Source organism: Erinaceus europaeus, chromosome 5, assembly GCF_950295315.1.
Source record: "Erinaceus europaeus chromosome 5, mEriEur2.1, whole genome shotgun sequence".
Taxonomy (NCBI): domain Eukaryota; kingdom Metazoa; phylum Chordata; class Mammalia; order Eulipotyphla; family Erinaceidae; genus Erinaceus; species Erinaceus europaeus.
Window position 1 is genome coordinate 52,564,977 of NC_080166.1, and position 23,122 is coordinate 52,588,098.

Sequence of the window (23,122 nt, forward strand, 5' to 3'; positions counted from 1 at the left end):
CTCTGTTAGTCCGCTAGGCTAGTAATTAGGGTGGCTTGTACTGCAGAGAAGTAAAGTATAGTAGGTCTAAGTTACATCTGTTAAGGAAAAAGTTCTTGGAGGAGTGTCTGGTCTCCTGCCTGGGTGCTACTATCTAAGTAGACCAGTCTGTTAATTGATTTTGATAAAGAGTTGAAAAAATAATTAACTATCTTGTCTCCCACTGAGTGAAGAAGACAGATAACACACACCCTGGCTGGCTCCATCTGCCTCCTCAAGTGAGTAGCAGAGATGTAGCTGTTTTTGAAAGGCCAGAATGAAGCCTCTCAAAACCTTTCTGGACTGGAATTCTCCCTTCCTGCCAGCTGGTGCCCACCAAGCCAGCAGTTGCTTTCAAAGTTGAGACAAGTGCTAGAAACATCTTTGGCTCCGATGCACCCTAGTCTGCTAGAGACAGCTGGTATGTGAAGAGGGAGTGTCACCAGCTGCTAGATCTCAGATTATCAGCATGAGCTGACAATGGAGAGTATGGTGCATATCTATGCTTCTTGGGTGCCCACTGCATTCATTCCTAAAGTAAACTTGGAAATGCTCCATTGAGACAGGAAGGCAGCTCTTCAACCTGGCCTTGTTTTTTTCGAGTTAAGTGGAAAAGAGAAGATATTTGCACTTCTCTGCCTTTGGCTATGTGGGAGGTCACAGATGTCTTCACAGAGCTGAGAAAGACAGGCATCCCAGTTACAGTTACGATGGCATCTGTTTTCCTCAGCCTAGTTGCCATGCCAAGCTTCGCAGTCCATCACGAGTTAACTTCAGTAAAGTTTGCTTCTTTCATTCACAACTGCAACTCACACTGGGCGTTATGTAGAGTGGCGTCTGTCTGTGGATGAATTCAGTGCCTTAGGAACTAGGAATGGAAGTCTTTTGCATAACCATTATTGTGTCTTCCCAGCCCTGTACTGTACTGTTTCTTAACAAAGGGGACTTATCCATTAGACCCACACTTTACCATGCATGAGGACCCAGGCTCAAACTCCCAACCACCAAAAAAAAGAGTGGAAAGTGGAAAGAGTGGTGGAGGGGTGCTGTAATATATCTCCTCCTCTGTCTCTCTCTTCCATTCTCTATATATATCAGGAAGAAAAAAAAAAGGGGTGAGTCCATTGAATGCAATGTAAATATATGGGCATGAAGTCTCAGAGAAATCCTGGAAGCAGGGGAGTCGGGCTGTAGCACAGCGGGTTAAGCGCAGGTGGCGCAAAGCACAAGGACCGGCATAAGGATCCCGGTTCGAACCCCGGCTCCCCACCTGCAGGGGAGTCGCTTCACAGGCGGTGGAGCAGGTCTGCAGGTGTCTATCTTGCTCTCCTCCTCTCTGTCTTCCCCTCCTGTCTCCATTTCTCTCTGTCCTATCCAACAACGACGACAACAATAATAACTACAACAATAAAACAACAAGGGCAACAAAAGGGAATAAATAAATAAATAAAATAAAATATTAAAAAAAAAAAAAAAAAAAAAAAAAAAGAAATCCTGGAAGCAAAGGAAAAAATAAATAAATAAATTTCATATAAAGTAAAAGACTCTGGGGTGGAGGGCGGGAGGGTTCAAGTCCTGGAGCATGGTGGCAGAGGAGGACCAAGTGGGAGGTTGAATTGTTATGTGGAAAACTTTTGTGGAAATTTTCTGTATGTACCACCTATTGTATTTTACTGTCAACTGCAAATCATTAATCCCCCAATAAAGAAATTTTTAAAATAAATAAATTTTAAAAATACTTCAGATAGCCTTTGCTGCTCCTACACAAGAGGATTCCCTCACTTCTCCATCTGCTATTCTGACTACCATTTATATATAAATATGTGTGATATTTATATATAAATATATGTAATACTTGTATATGTAAATATATGTATATGTAATGTTCAACGTAACATTGCAGAATAATTGCCAAAGTCGATTTCTCGAGCTCAGAGTCGATTTCTCGAGCTCATCTGTCTCCTCTCAGAGTGACCAGGATTTTATACCTGTGGTCATATCACCAGAGACCTACTGTCTTAGCAGATTTCAAGTGCCCAACACGACATTCATTATCAACTGTAGTCAACATGCTGCACGTCAGAGCACCAGAAGTACAAGTCCTTTGACTGACTGACTGACTGTACCCTTTGATTAGCCGCTTCCCACTTGCCTTCCTCCCCCCAGCTCCTGACCACTCACTCACTTTCTGCTTCATGAGTTGGACGACTTTAGAGTCTATGTAGAAGTGATTATGCAACATTTTTCTTTCTCTGCCTGGTTTATTTCAATTAGCACATCATCCAGGTTCACTCACGTGTTGCAAAAGGCAGAATTTCCTTCTTTTCGATGACTCAAGAATAACTGGATATTATTAACCTGTTACTGGTTTTATGTGGTTTATGGATATTTTCTCCCAATGTATAAACACTGCCCTTTTCACTTTAATGTGGTCCTGTTTATTTTTGCTTTTGTTTTCTTTTTCTTTTTTCTTTTTTCTTTTTTTTTACTAGAACACTGCTCAGCTCTGGCTTATGGTGGTACAGAGGATTAAAACTGGGACTTTGGATCCTCAGGCATGAGAGTCTCTGTCTCTGTATAACCATTATGCTATCTACCCTCTGCCCTTTTTGGTTTTGTTTTCTGTGTTAAACTATGTCGGGCATTAAACCAGCCCCCCCCCCCCATCCTCCATTGCTGACACTCTGGCCTATTTACATACTCATTGTTTGCTTGAAAGATTCCCCACCCATTCCTTTGATCTGTCTTCTTTCTACCTCGAGGCCCCGCCCTGTCTGCAGGGTAACATTAATCCCACCAGTTAAAACCATCGCAACAGTTGCTAAGGAAGCTTTCACCTTCCCAGCATGCCTTTTGCCTTTCTCCACCCCCTTTCTAGCCATTTCCATTTCCAACTTGCCTTTTGCAGTTTTATCCTATAAAGCCATTTCTGTTTCTGGTTTTTCTCTCTTCTTCTCTTTTCCTTTTTCTATGTCCCGACCTGGAGGAGGGCAGGCATGCAGACAGGGAGGCGGACACCGGCCATTGTGGTTCAGCTCCACGTGGCCTAACCTGCTGCACTCACACCGGACTGTAGGGCTCCCACATGAATAAAGAATTGTACTACCATGTTGCCACGAGTTCCTGGTCTCTCTCCCACAACACAAGCCCAGCAACACTATTTTTAGTATTAATGTTTTGCCCTTAAATATATCATTTGAAAGATGAGCTTAACTAGTTTGTGACATTTAAAATGAATGCTGCACAAAATCTGAGGTACAGCCACATTTACTTGAAGTTCTCTGTAGACTACCATTTCAAATACACAGAATGATACTTCAAGTTATCTTTCTGCAAGCTATTTAATTATACTGGGCTTTTAAATATTTGATTGTTTTATAAAACTTCAAAAGCAAAATGATTAGTTCCCTTCTAGAATATGCAGAAAATATTTCTTAAGTGCCATTTTCATCTGCCTCTTCTTCTAGAGCTAAGGGGTAAAGTAATTGTTTTTCTACCAACTGAAATGTGATTTTATGAAATAGAAGACAAACTAATTCATGTTGTTAATTAAGTTTTCTCTTGATTCCAAAGAAAAAGGCAGCATTTAATTTATGGAATTTTTTTTCTTTCTCTTTCTTTTATTTGTTAGGACAGAGAGAAATTGAGAGGATAGAAGGAGATAGAGAAAGAGAGATACTGGGCCTGGGTGGTGGTGCACCTGGTTGAGTACACATGTTATAATGTGCAAGCCCCCACCTGCAGGGAGAAAGCTTCACGAGTGGTGAAGCAATGTCTACAGGTGTCTCTATGTCTCTATCCTTCCCTATCACACCCTTCCCTCTCAATTTCCATCTGTCTATCCCATAAATAATTAAAGATAATTAAAATTTTTAAAAATATTTTAAAGAGAGAGGGAGAGAAAGAGAGATATCTACAGCATTGTTTCCTCACTTGTGATGCTTTCCCCTGTAGGTGGGACCTGGGGGCTCAACTACAGGTCCTTCTGTGTAACATGCACACTCAAGCAGGCACACCACTGCCATGCCCTATGAATGTAATGACGTAATGGATGCACTGCACATTCCTTTATTTATTGTAGACTTCCTGAAGCAAGTACTACCTTCTTCATTTAATGTTCCATAAATATTACTATACTAAGATAAAACTACAATATTGTATATTTGAAATCTGTACAGTGTCATCAAACAGTGCTGCTTCAATGGTTTTTTGAATCAGCATTCAGTTTCCAAAATTATTTTTACATAACCTGAAGACTGAGTCCTCTCCTCAATGAATTGGATCCTCTTGTAGCCTTTTTTTTTTCCTTTCTTTCTTTTTCTGTTTCTGCTTAGGTCAAGCGCTAGTTGAGGATAAATGTTCTCGGAAGTGAATTTTGAGGACTCAGAGGCAAGTACAGGGTTACCTCCCCTAGGTAGATGAGTAACTTTTCTCTGCTGATGCAGAGCTTACACTGAAATGGTGATTCATTATCCTGTGACAGAACAAATGCTGAACCTGTAGCCAGAATATGCTTAGTGGTGTGTGACTCCCATTGAGTCAGGAAAATTGCTCTCAAGCATTAAAGTCTGGCCTTGTGGCCTACCCAAACACACACTGACCCACTTACAGGAGAGCATCAACTCCTCAGTGTTGCTGAGGTCATGTTATTTCTGTTACTGAACTTACATAGGTAAACCAACAATAAGAAAGAAAATGCACTTGGTTGCTGAAGTCTGATGAATATCTTAGGCTAGTTCAAAGTACTCCTAATTATAATGGTCTGGGAGATGGCGCAGTGGCTAAGGAACTAGACTGTCAAGCCTGAGGTCCTGAGTTCAATCCCTGGCAGCACATGTGCCAGAGTGATGTCTGGCTCTTTCTCTCTCCTCCTATCTTTCTCATTAACAAAATAAATAAAATCTTTTAAAAAATACTTCCAATTGCACATATCCTTAGGAAACAAAATGTACTTAAGAAAAAAATATTGAACATGCCTACTACACCAACTGAATAAGAATCAGAGTTAAACCCAAGTGTACCTGTTTCATTTTGAGCTGGAATCTGCTATTCATGTTTCCAGCTTATTAAATTGAAGTAGAAAATAGCACCAATTTAAAATTTCACCCCTCAGACTCAGTAGAACTAAAGTTGGCCCCTTTCATAACTCCTAATTTGCATCCTCGCTATAGAAGAAACTGGGATTCAAGTAACTATGATCATTAATAAGTCACTGGTCAGGGCCCCAGGGAGATAGCATAGTGGCTGTGCAAAAGACTTTCATTCCTAAATCTCTCAGGTCCCAGAACCAGTCCCTGTGACCACCATAAGCCAGAGTTGAGCAGTGCTCTGGTTTTCAAAATATATAATTATAAAGGAATTATAACAAGAAATGTCACTGGCCTGATCTTTTAAAGGATGATTTAACAAATGATTTTATTATAACTAGATAATTATATTCTTTTGGTTTGTTCAGTCAGTCACAGAACCCCTAAATTCATCATAATGTTTATTTGTTTATTTATTTATTTATTTATTACAAGGCAAGAATGAGAGAGTATGGAGGGAAACAGAAAACCAAGCCACTGTTCAGATGTGGCATAAATTGGTGCAGCGGATTGAACCTGGGACTCATGTGACATCATCACTCGTGTGGCATGCAAATTGATGCTTTAACAGGCTGAGCTATCTCCCTGATCATGATTCATTATTTAAATCTCATATTTTATTACAGAGAAACCCTTAAAAATTAACTTTTAAAAAATTAACTAGTAGGTCCTCAAGGGTCGTAACAACATCTTAACTTAGCACCTCTGAAAGGTAGTGTGATCCGAATCATCAGTACATCTCTGGATAAAGGTTTGATGTTGTAGTTCATCTTATTAATCAGTTAACTAGAATCATCATTGTCACTGTAGTTCAGGAAATACCATACTATCTGGAACAATTACATTTTCTCCTTGCATGAATCATTTCTTACCAGAATTCCCCTTCTTCCCAGATTCTGTCTCCAAGGTTTTTTGCCCATGGAGTAGTCTATGCTCATTTGTGTTTAGTCTTTGAGTTTAAAAAAAAAAAAAAAAAACTATTTTTATTAGTAACTTAACAGTGTTGTACAAAACTGGAATAAAGTCAAACCCACACATCGTACAAGGTAAGGCACCACCCTCCTCACCGAAGTTCTATGCTCCCCACCACTTCATGCCCATAACCTCCTTTTAAAACTGTTTTCTTTTTATATATGTTAATGAGAGAGTGAGTGAGTGAGTGAGTGAGTGAGTGAGTGAGGAGACCATTGTTCAACTCTGGTTTATAGTACTGAGAATTAAACTTGGGACCTCAGGGACTCAGACGTGAAAATCTTTTGCATAACCATTATGCCCTCTCCCCAGCCCCAAGCCCATAACCTCCTTAGTATTCACAAAGTCTTGTTTTTGTTTGTTTTTCCAATGGTCTGCGTCAACAAAACAGGAAAGAAATGACAAATATTGGTGAGGATATGGAAAAAAAGGAATTCGGCTACACTATGGTAAAAATGCCTATGAATTTTTTTTTTATGGAGCTATGAAAATATTTGAGAACTGGGAAATAATTTGCTCCAAATTTTTAAAAATCCACAAAATGAAAATGGAAATTTATTTAAATGTTGGACATGTAACACAATTTAAACTTCAGTAATTTTAAAATAAGTATTAGAAAAGAAAAACATTACATTGGGAGAAAAAAAACACTGCATTTTATCATTTCGCAAGTCTTCTTGAGTGTGCTTAGATGATGATGGTAGCAGAGAAAATAGAACCAGTTCTGAGGTATGCTAGTTTAAAGTGAGCCAAATAGTCTGAAAGCAAATTTATAAAGATCCGCTCTATACTTTAGAGCAAACAAAAACAAATTGTATAATGTGGGAATCGGACCCATTTTAGTATGTTGGATGTGGTGTTTTTGGGGACCAAGAAAGGTATTAAAACAGCTTTTCCTGTTTACTACTTTCCTTATGAAAGATTGCTCTTTTAAAAACAACAACAACAACAGCAGCTGTTTTTGTTGTTTTATCAGTCTTCTAAATCACTATGCTTTAAATTAATTATAATTTAGTGCTTGGAGCTACCACACCTGCTTGAGTATTCATGTTACAGTGTACAAGAACCCAGGTTCAAGCCCTTCATACCCACTTGCAGGGGAAAAGGTGTTTATCTCTCCCTCTCTAGCCTCCTTCCCTCTTAATTTCTCTATGTCTCTTTCTAAATTTTATAAGCAGAGTTTTAAAAATATAAAAAATCAAGTTATAATTTAATGCTACTATGGCTAGAACACTTAAGAAAAAGGTTAGCTACAGAAAAATCTGGAAGTCAACAAGGTTATAACTTGGGTCTTGGGGAAAATCTGACTCACAAAACTGATGATTTAAATATCAGGAAAATGTTCATATTCTGTCCCCATATGGGATAGCAATCTGTCCTGAAAGTAGAGAACATTTTGGCTTTATCTCTTCTAGCTCTTTTGCCTTCAACTTTCTATAAAACACCTTCTGCGAATTGTAATCCTGAGCATCCATGAGTTTATAAATGACAACAAAGTCCTCTCTTTAAGAACACAGGGGACACACCATAGCATTGCCTCTGAAAGTCACTTTTCTGTTGTTTGCAAAGATTTTTTTTTTTAAAGTTCAGTGTATGCCTGGAATGAACAGGCTTTCTCCCCAGAAGAGCACAGACTGATATACAAGGTCAAGTTAAATAATATCTAAGTCTGCTTCCCTATCCTTTATCCAGAATATCTGTTTAAAAATGTCCTCACTGTTAGTAAGTCTGTCAGTGTAAGTTATGTTTGTAATATTTGAATTGAATTTTAATGTAAAACTTTGGAAATAAATGTAAAGTCATCTTTATAATGATATGTTGAGACTGAGTGGAATAAATCTATGGTTGGTTAAAACTAAAAAATGATAATTGCAAATAAAACACACCTAATTCTACGAAATAAAAACTTCTGTGGGGGTTTGCTTGGGTTTTATCAAAATGTAGCAGGTTTATTAGGTACATGATGACCAAGATGGAAAAATACTCAGAAGAGAAAAAGCTAGCTAGACATGTGGCAAGAGCATGAGCCCTTAAACTTAGTTCATCAATATTTAGCTACACCATATATGGGTCCTGGGAGAAGTGGAGATGACCAGACGAAGGGCAAGCAGGAGGTAGTGGAGAAGAGGTTAAAAAAGGCTAAACTTCCATCAGACATTTGTTTAAGTAACCTCCCATACCCATAGTCCCTCGTGAGTTTACTTCCTTTGATATAGGTTGATGTCAGCTATATGCTAATTATATATGCAGACCATAATTCCTTTTGCTTTCAGACAATATATTCCCAAAAACACCTATTGAATTGTTCTTGAGTTAGAATGGAAAATCAACCTTCATTTTAAGAAAAAGAAGCAATATAATGTAATAAAGATGTACATTTATTATGAAAACTTACGGTTGAATGCACTTATATACATCTTTAGTCTGTTATCTAAATTCTTGAAAAATTCTAATTTAATTCCCAAATAAAAATAATAATTCACGGGGGCCAGGCAGTAGCGCAGCATATTAAGCACACATGGTGCAAGCTGAAGGACCAGCATAAGGATCCTGGCTGGAACCCCAGGCTCCCCCCTGCAGGGGGTTGCCTTACAGGCAGTGAAGCAGGTCTGCAGGTGTCTATCTTTCTCTCCCCCTCTCTGTCTTCCCCTTCTGCCTCCATTTCTCTCTGCCCTATCCAACAATAACAATAACAAGGGCAAGAAAAAAATGGAGGAAATGGCCTCCAGGAGCAGTGGCTTTATAATATAGAGACGCTCTGAGCCTCAGCGATAACCCTGGAGGTAATAATAATAATAAATTTCTAATTTCTCAATGCCTACATACATATACACAAAGTGTATCTGTCCAACCCATTCCTTTAGTTAAGAATTGCTTTTTAAATTCTTATTAATTTATTCCTTTTTGTTGCCCTTGTTTTTTTATTGTTGTAGTTATTATTGTTGTTGTTATTGACACCTGCAGACCTGCTTCACTGCCTGTGAAGCGACTTCCCAGCAGGTGGAGTTCAAGCCAGTGGCTTGAACCTGGATCATCACATCAGGCCGGTCCTTGCGCTTTGTGCCATGTGTGCTTAACCCGCTGCGCTACTGCCCAACTCCCTAGACACCCGCAGAACTGCTTCACCGCTTGTGAATCGACTTCCCTGTAGGTGAGGACCCGGGGGCTAGAACCCGGATCCTTATGCAGGTCCTTGCGCTTTACACCACATGCACTTAGCCCGCTGCGCTACTGCCCGACTCCAGAATTGCTTAAATTTTAAAAGTTGTCCTCTAGTGAGATGATGTGGTGTTATTTGTTTAACTCTAGATGTCCTAGTTTTTGTCCAAATAATTTTTGTTTCTTTTAAGAGAAGATCATAAATCTCAATTTAAGATCCAGTCATGCTGCTTAACTCCTGCAAGATCTCAGTTACTCATACCTGCTCAATGGAAGATATTATAGCACCTCACTCATAAGTGAGATGACATGAGGAACAGGGTGTTGGTGCACCTGGTTGAGCAAATGTTACAAGTTCGAGCCCCCATTCCCCATCTATAGGAGCAAAACTTCAGGAACAGTGAAGCAGGGCTGCAAGTGTTTCTCTGCCTCTCTCCCTCCCTGTCTCCTGCTTCCCTCTCTATTTCTAGGTATCTCTATCCAGTAAGTAAATAAATAAAGATAAATTTAAAAATAAAAAGTAAATGAGATGATCTGAAAATAGCTTTTACCTGGTGTTTGGTACAATACTCAGTGAAGGCTGAGCCCTCTAATGAAAATAAAATCAATAAATTACCTTTGAAATTTATTTTTTTTTAAAGCATAAATATACAAGTACACCTGCAGTGAGTGGTTCCAGTCAAGTTCTTAAAACTTTGGTCAAAATGTAGACTTTCTTTTTCTTTGCCTCCAGGATTATTGCTGGGGCTCGGTGCCTGCCCTACAAATCCACTTCTCCTAGAGGCCCTTTTTCCCATTTTGTTGCCCTTGTTGTTATTGTTGCCATTGCTGCGGTTGTTGTTGGATAGGACAGAGAGAAATGAGAGAGATGGGGAAGACAGAGAGGGGTTAGAGAAAGACACTTTCCAGCCCTGTTTCACCGCCTAAGAAGTGACCCTCCTGTAGGTGGGGAGCCAGGGGCTGGAACTGGGATCCTTATGCCGGCCTTTGTGCTTCACACCATAGGCACTTAACTGCTGCTCTACTGCCAGGCCTCCAGAATGTAGACTTCCTATGCAAAGGACAGCCATCTTATTTATAGGCCAATCAATACATGACTGACTATGGTAGGCTTTAAGGGATGTCACAATTATGTTTCCCATCGTCCTGGCAAGATGTGTTGAAACTCTTCCTGGAAAAGTCATTACTTTGTATTAGGCTTTCAAAAATATGTATCAGAACTCCAATAGTCTGGGTTAAATAACACATTATATAATAGCTTCTCCAGATCACAAACCTTCTAAAATCTTAGAGATGTTTGTTTCCTTATTATGAGATTGGAGGTAGTGCAGTGTCTGCACAAGACTTCTTCTACAAGTGTGTTTTCTGCTTTAGCCAGTTCCTTTTTTCTCTGGGAGGAAATTATGGTATAGGGAAGAACAAAAGGTGTCAAACGTAGCTTTCAAGAAATAGAGGCTTATGAAATGGAAGTCAATAGGATTCAGTGCTTGAAATTTAGTTACAACAATGAAGCAAATGCCACAAAAGGCCAAAGAAAATGTGCTAAATAGGCTCTTCTGTCATTGCTGGCCCAAGATGTATTATGCTGTTATGTACATCCCCAGAGAGCCAGGTGTTGTACTAAGTGCGTGAATCTAAAGATAACCAAGTTCTTCCCCATTTTAAAGGAGTTAACAGCATTAAGAACAAGTAAGTGCCTATCAGAGCAGGACATTAGGAATGCAGGCTGGCAAAGTGGCTCAACTGGTGGAGGGTTGGACTTGTATGGCTGAGGCTCCTGATTCAGTTCCCAGTACCTCATGTATTAGGATGGTGCTCTGCCTATGTCTGTCTCTGTCTCTGTCTCTCTCTTTCGTACTCTCTCTTTCGTACTGTCTCATATTAAACTATTTCTCATATGTACAAATAAAGTAACTTTAAAAAAATGATTGAAGGGCTAGGGAGATAACATAATGGTTATGCAAAGAGACTCTCATGCCTGAAGCTCCAAAGTCTTAGGTTCATCCCCCCACCTCCCATCCTCACCCCCACCACCACCACAAGCCAGAGCTGAGCAGTGCTCTGGAAAAAAATAGAATGCAATAAAAATTAAAATAAAAATAAACGAATGAAGAGATAGGAAACTATGATCTCTACCAATTAGTCAGATAAGGACAGGGCTACACTTCCTTGTTCACCATCTCAGTGAATTAACACCAGGGCTAATTCCCTTAACCTAAGTTAAGCACCTAAGTCTTATAAAAGTAATGGGGATCAAAAGATTTAATCCTCAAGTTAATTCCTGACCAAAAAATAAAAGAGTGAGGAATAAGAGAAGAAGGATAATGCTTCCAGAGACGTGTGTAAATAAGAGTCAGATAGATCATTCAGTGGAAAGGGTATACTGCCAGACATTCAGCCCAAGTTCAAATCCTGACACTGGAGAAAGAGAGACTGCCTTTCCTTCTTTCTCTGTGTGTCAGAATGAAAAAGGCAACCAGGAGAGGTGAAATCACACATGCACGAGCACTTGGCTCTACACATACTAAATAACAATGTGCACTTTGTTAGACACTATATATCATACTATGCTACAGGATTATGATTATAATTTGTTATAATTAATATTAGCTTGAATTGTTCAAGGACTGGGTGAGTCCAGGGCAAGTGGACTTGAACTTCTGTATCTGTTAGGCCTTAGTCTTTACTACTGCTTGTGTTAGATTTTGAAGGTTGTTTGCTTGTCACAGTAGGTGGAACAGGATGGAAAGACTCGACAGAAGAAAGAGCAAAGACAGATTGAGAACAATGCATATGTGATTGTGTGACTGTCATTATATGATATGGAAAAATGAAGTGCAAAAATGAATGATAGTAGTAGACGGTCTTATTTAATTCACAAAGATGATTGTAGTCGATTCAGTGAGGCATGGAAAATCATCATTGAAGTCTTTCAATGATGATTTTTTTGAATGAAATTTTTTGAAAAATACTTTTTTTTTAATAGAAGAGTGCATAGATAAAGACCAAGACACTGATCAACTCTGGCTTATGGTGGTGCTAGGGATAGAACCTGGGACCTCAGAACCTCAGGCATAAAAGCTTTCACATAATATTGATGCCATCTCCCCAACTTTGGGTATCAAATATTTAAAGTGTTTATTTTTGAAAGAGAACTCAAAAACAACTCAGATATTAAGTCATACATGTATAAGCCAGAAGGCAAGATAAATATGTATATATTCTATGATATAAATAGAGAGAGAATCAGAGATAGAATTCAAACTAAGAGGGAAATATATAACAGTAGTTTTAAAGCAGAATATTATAATAGTAACATTTTTTCAGTGATAAAACCGATTTTCTCCATATTGATTGAATTATCTTTTAGAGCCTTCTTTTATTGGTAGCTGTTAATTCTTAAGTCCTTACTATATGCAAAGGAATTTGCTGGATTTTTATGTGTGTCATTAATCTCCACAAAGTTCTCTTTTATCTTCATTTAATAGCTGAGGAAATTGAGGGTTAGAGAAATTTAAGTAACTTGTCAAGGTTAAACAATAGCCATTAGTGGAGTCTGGCTGCACGTGTGCCTGAGAGTGTGTGTTTGTGTGTGTGTATGTGTGTGTGTGTGTGTGCGTGCGTGCCATGTGGGAGGATCACTATTATAGACATTAATGTCTACCCACATAACAACTTCCCCAATAAAGTTTTTTTTAAAAAAAATGATCTGGAGTCTGGCAGTAGCGCAGCAGGTTAAGCACACGTGGCGCAAAGCGCAAGGACCAGGCTAAGGATCCTGGTTCGAGCTGGCTCCTCACCTGCAGGGGAGTCACTTCATAGGCGGTGAAACAGGTCTCTCTCTTTCTCTTCCTCTCTGTCTTCCCCTCCTTTCTCCATTTCTCTCTGTCCTATCCAACAGCGACGACATCAATAACAACTACAGCAATAAACAAGAGCAACAAAAGGAAATAAATAAATATAAAAAAATTAATGATCTGTATACTCTCCACAAATAAGAATTATTTTCACCCCTTAATTTTATTTTTTATTTTTATTTATTTGTTTATTTATTAGAGATAAAAATTATGACAGAGAGGGCAGGGGAGATAGAGAGGGAGAGAGGTAGGGACACACCTGCAGCCCTGCTTCACCACTTGTGAAGCTTTCCCCCTCCAGGTAGAGACCAGGGGCTTGAACCCAGGTCCTTCACACTATAATGTGTGCACTTACCAGGTGCACCACCGCCTGGTCCCTTCACTCCTTAATTTGAAAGATATGTTTATCTCTAGAGATTGAATAGGGTCTCATATCTAATTTTTTTTTTTTTTGCAGTCTTATTTATACATGAGCGAATTCGCCGTTCTCTTGACACTTTTTCAGTCAGAAAGAGAAATGGATAAGGGAGAGAGAAAAGGAAAGGTAGCTTAGCACTGGGGCTTTGTCTGTTGCCATTGCATCTCCTGTATGGTATATGGCAACTTAACCAGGGCCGCACATTATTATACGTGCACCCTACCAGGAAAACTCTCTTTAGCCCCAGGTTTTGTTTGTTTGTTTGTTTAACAATGACCTACAAGACTTAAACCATCTAGCAGTGTCTCTTTGGATTGGTTAATTTAGTCCACTTAAATTTAGGAGTCTGTTAGTATATTATGACTTGCCATGTCATTTTACTTATTTTCTTGCTGTTGTATATCTCCAGTTTTCTTTTGCTTGTATTTCTTCTATATTATGAGCTTTGATGGCATTCTTGTTTCTTTGTTTTCATTTGTTTTTTTTAATGTCTATATGGTACTAGGGGAATGCACATAGAAACTCACAAATCCACAATACCACTAAGCAACCTCCCCAGACACATTTTCTTTCCTTCCTTCCTTCCTTCCTTCCTTCCTTCCATTCTTCCTTCCTTCCTTCCTTCCTTCCTTCCTTCCTTCCTTCCTTCCTTTCTTTCCTTCTTTCTCTTTCTCTCCCTTTCTCCCTTTCTCCCTTCCTTTCTTCCTTTCTTATCATGGAAGAGGAGAGAAACCACAGCTTTATTTTACCATTCATGGAACTCCCTCTGTGCCATTAATAATGTTTCCACGTGGTGGCAGGGCTTGAAGACAGGCCTTTACTCATAGCAAGGCATGTGATCTACTGGGTAAGCTATCTCCCAGCCTCTATATTGTTCTTTGTTCTCTCTTGATGTATACTTTGTGGGGGTTTTTTCCTCCAGATTTTTATTTTATCATTATCTTAAGAGAAAGACTCATAGCCTTACAGGGCTATTTGAGACAGGAGCTTTTGTTTTGTCACACACATGAGCCAGGGAAGCTTCCACACTGTGGTGGCTCTCCCCCCTTCTTTTTCTTTTTTTAATTTAATTTTTATTTATAAAATGGAAATATTGACAAGACTATATTATAAGAAGGGTACAACTCCACACAATTCCCACTACCAGAACTCCATATCTCATCCCCTCCCCTGATAGCTTTCCGATTCCTTTTTCCTCTGGGAGTATGGACTCAGGATCACTATGGGGTACAGAAGGTGGAAGGTCTGGCTTCTGTAATTGCTTCCCTGTTGAACATGGGCATTGGCAGGTCAAGCCATACTCCCAGCCTGTCTCTGTCTTTCCCTAGTGGGGCAGGGTTCTGGGGAAGAGGGCTCCAGGACACATTGGTAGGGTTGTCTGCCCAGGGAGGTAGGGTTGGCATCATGGTGGCATCTGGAACCTGGTGGCTGAAAATGAGTTAAGCTATAAAGCAGAACAAATTGTTGACTAATCATGAACCTGAAGGCAAGAATATTGCAGATGACGAATTGAAGTCTCCATTTTGAAAAAAGCTAGTAGGTCTATTTCAGGTATATTCTAAGGGGCCCATGACCTTACTAGTTTTTGCCTGAGCTCTCCCCCCCCCTTATGTGTCTCTGTCTCTTTCTTTTCTTTTAAAATCTATTTTGACTTTTTATTTAATAGGAGAGTGTGAAATTGATAGGCAAAGGGGATATAGAGAAGGGAGAGAAAGAGAGGGAGGGAGGGAGGGAGAGAGAGAGAGAGAGAGAGAGAGAGACCTGTAGCTCTGCTTCACTACTTATGAAACTTCCCTCTTGTAGGTAGGGATTAGAGGACTGAACCCAAGTCCCTGCACTTGGTAATGTGTGTACTCAAATGTATTTGCCACTGCCTGGCCCTCTGTCTTCCCTGTTCTTTCTGTAAAAATCATAGTGTATTAGTGAAGCCCTGGAAAGGACAAAAAAAAAAAAAAATCAATAATCCTGTATCTCATGATGTCATTTTACTTTCATTTACCTATATATTTTTTGTCTTTTATATTTCTCTCCTTTAATATTTTCACAAATTATCCCTTTTTATATCAGGGATCACTACTAAATTCAATTATCTATAAATACTTCTGATGGTTCTTTTCTATTAAACTTTGTCTTCTAATCTAGTGTTTAATAAACTTTTCTGAGGTAGTCACAATTCGGGGATACTTTTTTTTTTTTAATTTTCTCTGTTTTGCCACTTTTGATAGAAAAGCTCCTTTTAACGTCTTTTATAGCACGTGCCTGACAGACCTTCAATCTCTATTTGTCTGGGGAAGACTTTTTTCTCCTTCACATCTTATGTACAGTTTTCTTAATAGAGTATTCTTGACTGGTTATTTTTATCTTTGAGTACTGAAAGCATTCCTTCTATTCTTTCAGCTGAAAAGTCTGATGATGAATAATTTATTGGAGCCCCCCTTTTTAAAAAATATTTATTTATTTTTCCCTTTTGTTGCCCTTGTTTTATTGTTGTTATTATTGTTGTTTTTGATGTTGTTGTTGTTGGATAGGACAGAGAGAAATGGAAAGAGGAGGGGAAGACAGAGAGGGGAGAGAAAGATAAACACCAGCAGACCTTCTTCACCGCCTGTGGTGGGGAGTCGGGGATTGAACTGGAACCCTTAGACCGGTCCTTGCGCTTTGTGCCATGTGCGCTTAACCTGCTGCGCTACCGCCAGACTTCCCCTTCTTTCTTTTTATCCTTCTTTTAATCATTAAATTTTTCTTGTTTACTGAGAATTTTACTGTTACATATTTTTATTTTAGGTCTCTTTAAATTTAGATAATTGGGTGCTCTGTTAGCATGATTCACTTATATATCCAGTTCCTTCAACAGGCTTAGGAATTTGCAGATGCTATTTCATTGAGTGAGCTCACTGCTTTCTGCCCAATCTCTTTGTCCTCTGGAATATCTCTTATCCTTGTATTATTTTTTTTCCTACTGGACTTGTACAGATTATATAACATTTCTTATTCTCTTATGTATTATTCCTCTTGTTCCATCTGAATCATTTATATAGTTTTTTTTTAGTTCAGTAATGAATTCCTTTATATGAACTAGTGTATTTTTTTTGTTTTATTTGTTTTTGTGCCTCCAGGGTTATTATTATTATTATTATTATTTTTCCTCCTCCAGGGTTATTGCTGGGCTCGGTGCCTGCACCATGAATCCCCCCCTTTTGTTGCCCTTGTTGTAGCAAGTTATTATTATTGTAGTAGTGGTTATTATTGTTGCCCTTGTTGACGCAATTCGTTGTTGGATAGGACAGAGAGAAATGGAGAGAGGAGGGGAAGACAGAGTGGGGGAGAGAAAGATAGACACCTGCAGACCTGCTTCACCGCCTGTGAAGCGACTCCCCTGCAGGTGGGGATCCGGGGGCTCGAACCGGGATCCTTACGCCGGTCCCTGCGCTTTGCGCCACATGCGCTTAACCCACTGCGCCACCGCCCGACCCCCTAACTAGTGTATTTTTTATGTCTCCTTTTATCAAGTTCTTCAAGTTTTCAGTTTCTATAAAGTTCACGTTTTGATAGAGAGAGGCAGAGAGGGAGAGTGAAAAAGACCACAGTGTGAAAACCTCCTTCTGTGTGGTGGGGGCCAGGCTCAAAACTTAGTTGTGCCCCTGGTAAAGCAGCGCACTCTCTAAGTGAGCTATTTCACCAGTCTTAAATTGCACTTTTATAGTTTATATCCCTTTAATAAAAACTCCTGCTGCTCCTGAATTTTATTCCTGAGTGTATGGAGTAGCCTTTCTGAACTTTCTTGTAAGTCTTCAAGTTTCTTCATCACAACAACTTTGTGCTCTCTCTTAGGTCACAATCTTCCATGACTTCAAGTTTAGTTTCTCAAGAATGATCTTCATCTGTTTGTGATGTCATGCTCAGTTGAAATCTCAAGTTGCGTCTTACCATAATAGCGAGTATCCCAATTCATATTTACTGTATCTAGAATTTATGTTTAATTTTTGTTAGCTTTTGTTTACTTACATGCTAGCTGCCTAGTGTGTTAGACGTCTTTCTTTTTTTCCAGTAGATGGTGCTGCAACTTTTATTTTTGGTGATCGCTTTACATCTTGTGGCACTATTTCATTATAGCTTGTGATGAGTGGATGATGGATATAGTAGAGTTGTATTCATGGGAAGGGGAGGATCACAAAGAATAATAGCCATTGCTGTGACCCAGTAGGGGGAGAGCCTGTTCACATGTGTGGTCCTGCTTCCACCCTTCTTCCTTGAAGTCCCAGATATGAGACTCTGCTATCAGTACACATTAGAACACCAACACCCATGTAAAGGGAAGGTAGTGGGCTGAGAGTCGTGAGTTCTTTCTCCATTGCCCTATTCAGTGGAGTCTTAGGGGATAATTCTTCATATAAACATATATGCTGGGAAATTGTGCCAATGCAGTCACATCTGCCATGTTGTCCCCTCAGGCTACTGCTAGTTCCCCGGAGAGTTGGGACATTCTCAGAGTGCCTGTTCAGCCATGTTGTGCCCTCAGAACATTGTCTATATCCCCGCGATATCTGGAGTGCTCTGGTTACTCCTCCCCCCTCCCATTCTCACGAGAGTTATCATCCTATCCTGGAGTGCTATGGTTGCTCCTCCCCCTTCCCATTCTCTCGAAAGCTACTCCTATAAAAACCCTTCATTTTCCGCACCTCGCTCTCTTGCCGGCGCTCCACTCTGGTATTCAGACGCAGGAAAGGTCTGAACCTGCGTGAGGCGGCCATTTTCTCTACCTCCACGTGGCCCAACCTGCTTCTCTAACACCCAACTCTGAGGTGCCAGCGCGAATAAAAATTTGTGTTTCCTCTTCGCTCCGGACTCTCTCTCTCTCTTCTCTGCGGCCCGCGCACTACCACATCTGGCTCTACAACACATATATATGAAGAATTATATATATTTGACTTGGAACTTAGTTGAGTTGGTAGTATAAATTTTTGTGCTGTATCTGTCCTCAGAGTCTTAGATAAGGATAGTGGTGTAGCTGACTATACCTGTCACATCTTTGCACCTCCACAAGAACTGATTCTCTAATCTTTGGTCACATATGTATGGATCTCTTCTGTGTTCTTGTCTTACTAATTGAGGAGCCCTTATTAATCTGTACTTGATATGCTAACTGTAGAATAAAGGGGAAAATGGATAACACATCTTCATTATCATGTTGATGTCACACTGTTCATTTTTATTAAAATATTTATTGTCACTAAGGTTATTGCTAGGGTTTGGTGACTGTGATGAATCCACAACTCCTGATGGCCTGTTTTTCCCCCCTTTTCACCTCCTTTGTTGACAGACACAGAGAGAAATTGAGAGAGATGGGGAGAGAGAGAGTGAGAGACATCTGAAGCACTGTTTCAATCCCTTCAAGGTACCCCCTTATGGGGGTGGAGGACTGGAGACTTGAATCCAGGTCCTTGTTCCTGGTAACATGTGTACTCTGCTGATAGACCACCACTCAGCTCCCATTGTTCATTGTTTAATCATATTATTTGAGATCTTATATTGAGATATATGGCTTTTATATTTTGGATACTAACACTTTACTACATACATTATCTGAAGTTATATTCTCATACTCTATAGGTTTCTGCTTTATAGTGTTGATCTTTTTTTTTTTTTGCCTCCAGGGTTATTGCTGGAGCTCAGTGCCTGAACCATGAATCCACTGCTCCCGGAGGCCATTTTATCCTCCTTTTGTTGTCCTTGTTGTTGCAGCCTTGTTGTGGTTATTATTGTTGTTGCTGATGTTGTTTGTTGTTGAATAGGACAGAGAGAAATGGAGAGAGGAGGGGAAGACAGAGAGGGGGAGAGAAAGGTAGATACCTGCAGACCTGCTTCACTGCCTGTGAAGCGACACCCATGCAGGTGGGGAGCCAGGGTGCTCAAACAGGGGTCCTTATCCTGGTCCGTGCGCTTTGCACCACGTGCACTTAACCCACTGTGCTACCGCCCGACCCCCAATCATTTTCTTTAATTTACAGAAAAGTTGTATTCAGTGTAATACCAGTCAAAATTCCAATAGTGTTTTTCCCAGAATAAAGAATAAAACTAAAATTTACTTGACTTCATGAAATATCTGAACAATTAAAGAAATGTTGAGAGAAAAGAACAAAGCTAGAAACACACACTTTCTAATTTCATGCTATATCACAGAGCTACAGTAATCGAAACAGTTGTAGTACTAGCAAAAGAAAAAGAGATAGCACAGGTCAGTGGGACCAAACAGAGTTGAAAAATAAACATTTACATGCATGGTTAATTACTTGTTGACCAAGGAATCAAGAGCACACAACAAGGAAAGGACAATTCCTTAAAAAAATGGTGAAGGGAAAACTGAATTATTAAATGTAAAAGAATGAAACTGGACCTCTACGTTGTTATACCAATTGTTAAAATTGCATAACTAACCTAAAGACATAAGTGAAATACAAAACTCTTAGAAGAAGATATAAGGGAGAAGCTTCTGGACAGTGACTTTAGTGATAATGTTTTTGAATTTGACATAAGCATAGAAAACAAAATTAAGATTTACTGAAGGGGGGCCAGGTGGTGGCACACCTGGTTAAGTGCATACACTATAGTGCACAAGGACTCAAGTTCAAGCCCCTGCCCTGGTCCCTACCTGTAGGGGAAAAGCTTCACAAGTAGTAAAACAGGGCCACAGGTGTCTGTCTGTCTCTTTCCCTCTTTATCTCCCTCTTCCCTCTCAATTTCTCTCTGTCTCTATCCAATGAATAAAAAATAAACAAGAAAAAAATTTTTTTTTTAATTTACAGAAGGGAAATCACAAAGCAGAACTTAGACCAGAGCTGGTGTATAGTTCTACCACAGTAAAAGATTCTAGGGTGGGGAGGAGTATTCATGTCCTAGAATATACTGATGGAGGAGGACCTAGGCTGGGAGTTAAGAGTGTTATATGGAAAGCTGAGAAATTTCACACATGTACAAACAACTGTATTTTGCTGTCAACTATAAACCATTAACCATCCCAAGAGGGAAAAAAAATAAGATTTAACAGAAGAACATAAAGATATTATTAGTTTAACCTAGCACTTTATAAAAGAGGTAGGGAACCTGAAGTGCAGAAATTGTAAAATTATTTACTCTGCAACAAGGGCAACAATAGGAAATAAATAATAAATAATTAAAAAAATATTTACTCTGGGCTTTCCCTTAGGAATAAGGGGAAAAAAGGACTCAATTCCAAGGAGATTCATGTCTATAGGAAAGCCCTTAAATCCAATAGATTTTGAAATAGAAATCTCTAAATTTCCCTCCAGATTTAAAAAAAAAACACCACTATTCCTTAATAATGAGGAAATGTCATAATAATTTAAAGTGGGGGCCAAGTGGTGGTGCATCTGGTTGAGCACACATGTTGCAATGCACATGGACCCATGTTCAAGCCCCTGGTCCCCATTTGCTGGGGGAAAGCTTTGCGAGTGGAGAAGCAGGGCTGCAGGTGTCTCTCTGTCTCTCTCCCTCCCTATAATTGTAACTTTAACTTAAAGGGGGTTTGGGAGCTGCTGCACATAAAAGGATTTATAGTGGGGAGCTGGGAACAGGTTTAAACAGTACAAGGGGGAAACAGGTAAAAGGCAAAATAAGCAATTATCATCAGGGATGAAGAGTATGCTAGGTCCATAAAGTCTGAGTAGCGTTATCAAAATTTTAGTCCCATAAGATAAACAATTGTCAGCTGAGGTAGAGGTTGCTCATGACTGTAGAGGGGTCTAAAAGTTTACTGGCTAGCTGAGTCACACATGTTCAGTTCCCAGGAGAAGTAGCCATGGTGGATGGAGTACCTCCGTCAAAATGCTTCTGACCAGGAGAAGAAGCAGCAGCCAGTAAGAGCAGGCTGCTCCAAGTCCATGCTTTCATACAATCCCTTCTGTGTCCTCGCCTCAGGCTGACTTCACTAGTATGCTAATAGTCCCAAACTCCTGTTGGGGGGGTCACAATACCTATCAACTCCTACCTTCTCAATTTCTGCCTGTCTCTAACTAATAAATAAAGATAATTTTTAAAAAGCTTTAAAAAATAAAAATAATTTAAAGTGAATTGTTCTTATTACTATAAGATAAAATATGGGCGGGACAAATAATATAATGGTTATGCAAAAAGACTCTCATGACTGAGGCTCCAAAGCACCAGGTTCAATCCCCTGCACCACCATAAGCCAGAGTTGATCCGTGCTCTCATAATATATAGATATAGGTATACTCAGAAAAATAGTACAGAACTGCAACTCTTGTCATTTTTCCTAAGAATTTACTTGATAAACATGCATTCTGAATTTAAGCACATTTAACAGGCCTAGATACTTCATCCAGTTATGTGATTTTAAGAAATCTGATTATTATGATAGGCTGGGAAGTGAAGTGCCTATTGTCATTGAAAATAAGATTTACTTAGTGGATATAGAACTTGAAATTGGGACAACACTACATTTCCAAGTAATATTATCAGGGGCCAAGTGGTGGCTAACCCATTAGAGCATACATGTGACCATCTAAAGAATCCAGTTCAAGTTCCTGCTGTGGGGGGAACTTCAGATGTAGTGGGACAGTACTATAGAAGTCTCTCTCTCTCGGGAGTCAGGCAGTAGCACAGTGGGTTAAGCGCATCTGGCAGCACAGCACGTAGCACAAGGACCAGTGTAAGGATCCTGGTTAGAGCCCCTGGCTCCCCACTTGCAGGGGAGTCGCTTCACAAGCAGTGAAGCAGGTCTGCAGGTGTCTGTCTTTCTCCCCCTCCTCTCTGTCTTCCCCTCCTCTCTCCATTTCTCTCTATCGTATCAACAACAATGACATCAATAACAACAATAATAACTACAACAATAAAACAAGGGCAACAAAAGGGAATAAGTAAATAAATATAAAAAAAATTTTTTAAAGAAATCTCTCTCTCTCCCCTTCTCTCTCCCTATCCCTCCCTCTCTATTTCTACCTTCATAAAAAAAGAAAGAAAGAAAGAAAGAGCCAAAGGCAAAGGCCATTAGGACTACTAATAGTGTCGGCATCATGTAGACACTGAGGCCCAGATTTTTTGTGGCAAAAAAAAAAAAGATGGGGGTGTTAAAAATACTATCATTCTATCATTGAAACCTTACGTTATATGATAAGATGAATCCTTAGCACCTCATTTAATTAGTTAAATTCAATTATTAAATTATGGTTAGTTATTAAGTCCATAGGACATGTTCATAGTTAAAAGACAAGGAGAAAATACTATTTAGGTTGTACCAAATCTACTTGTTTTCTTTTCTTTTTAATATTTATTTATTATTGGATAGAAACAGAGAAATTGGAAATTGAGTGGGGAGAGGACATAGAGAGGGAGAGAGAGAGAGGGACACTTGCAGTCCTTCTTCACCACTCGTGAACCTTTCCTTTTGCAAGTGGGGACCAGGGGCTTGAACCTGGGTCCTTGCACACTGTACTGTGTGTGCTTAACCATGTGTGCCACCACCTGGCCCTTTCTACTTGTTTTCTGTGAACATTTTCTACATGAGTGTTCCCACATTGTACTGTGGAGACCATAAAGTAGTATGACAGAAATTTTAGCACATTTCATTGTTTTTC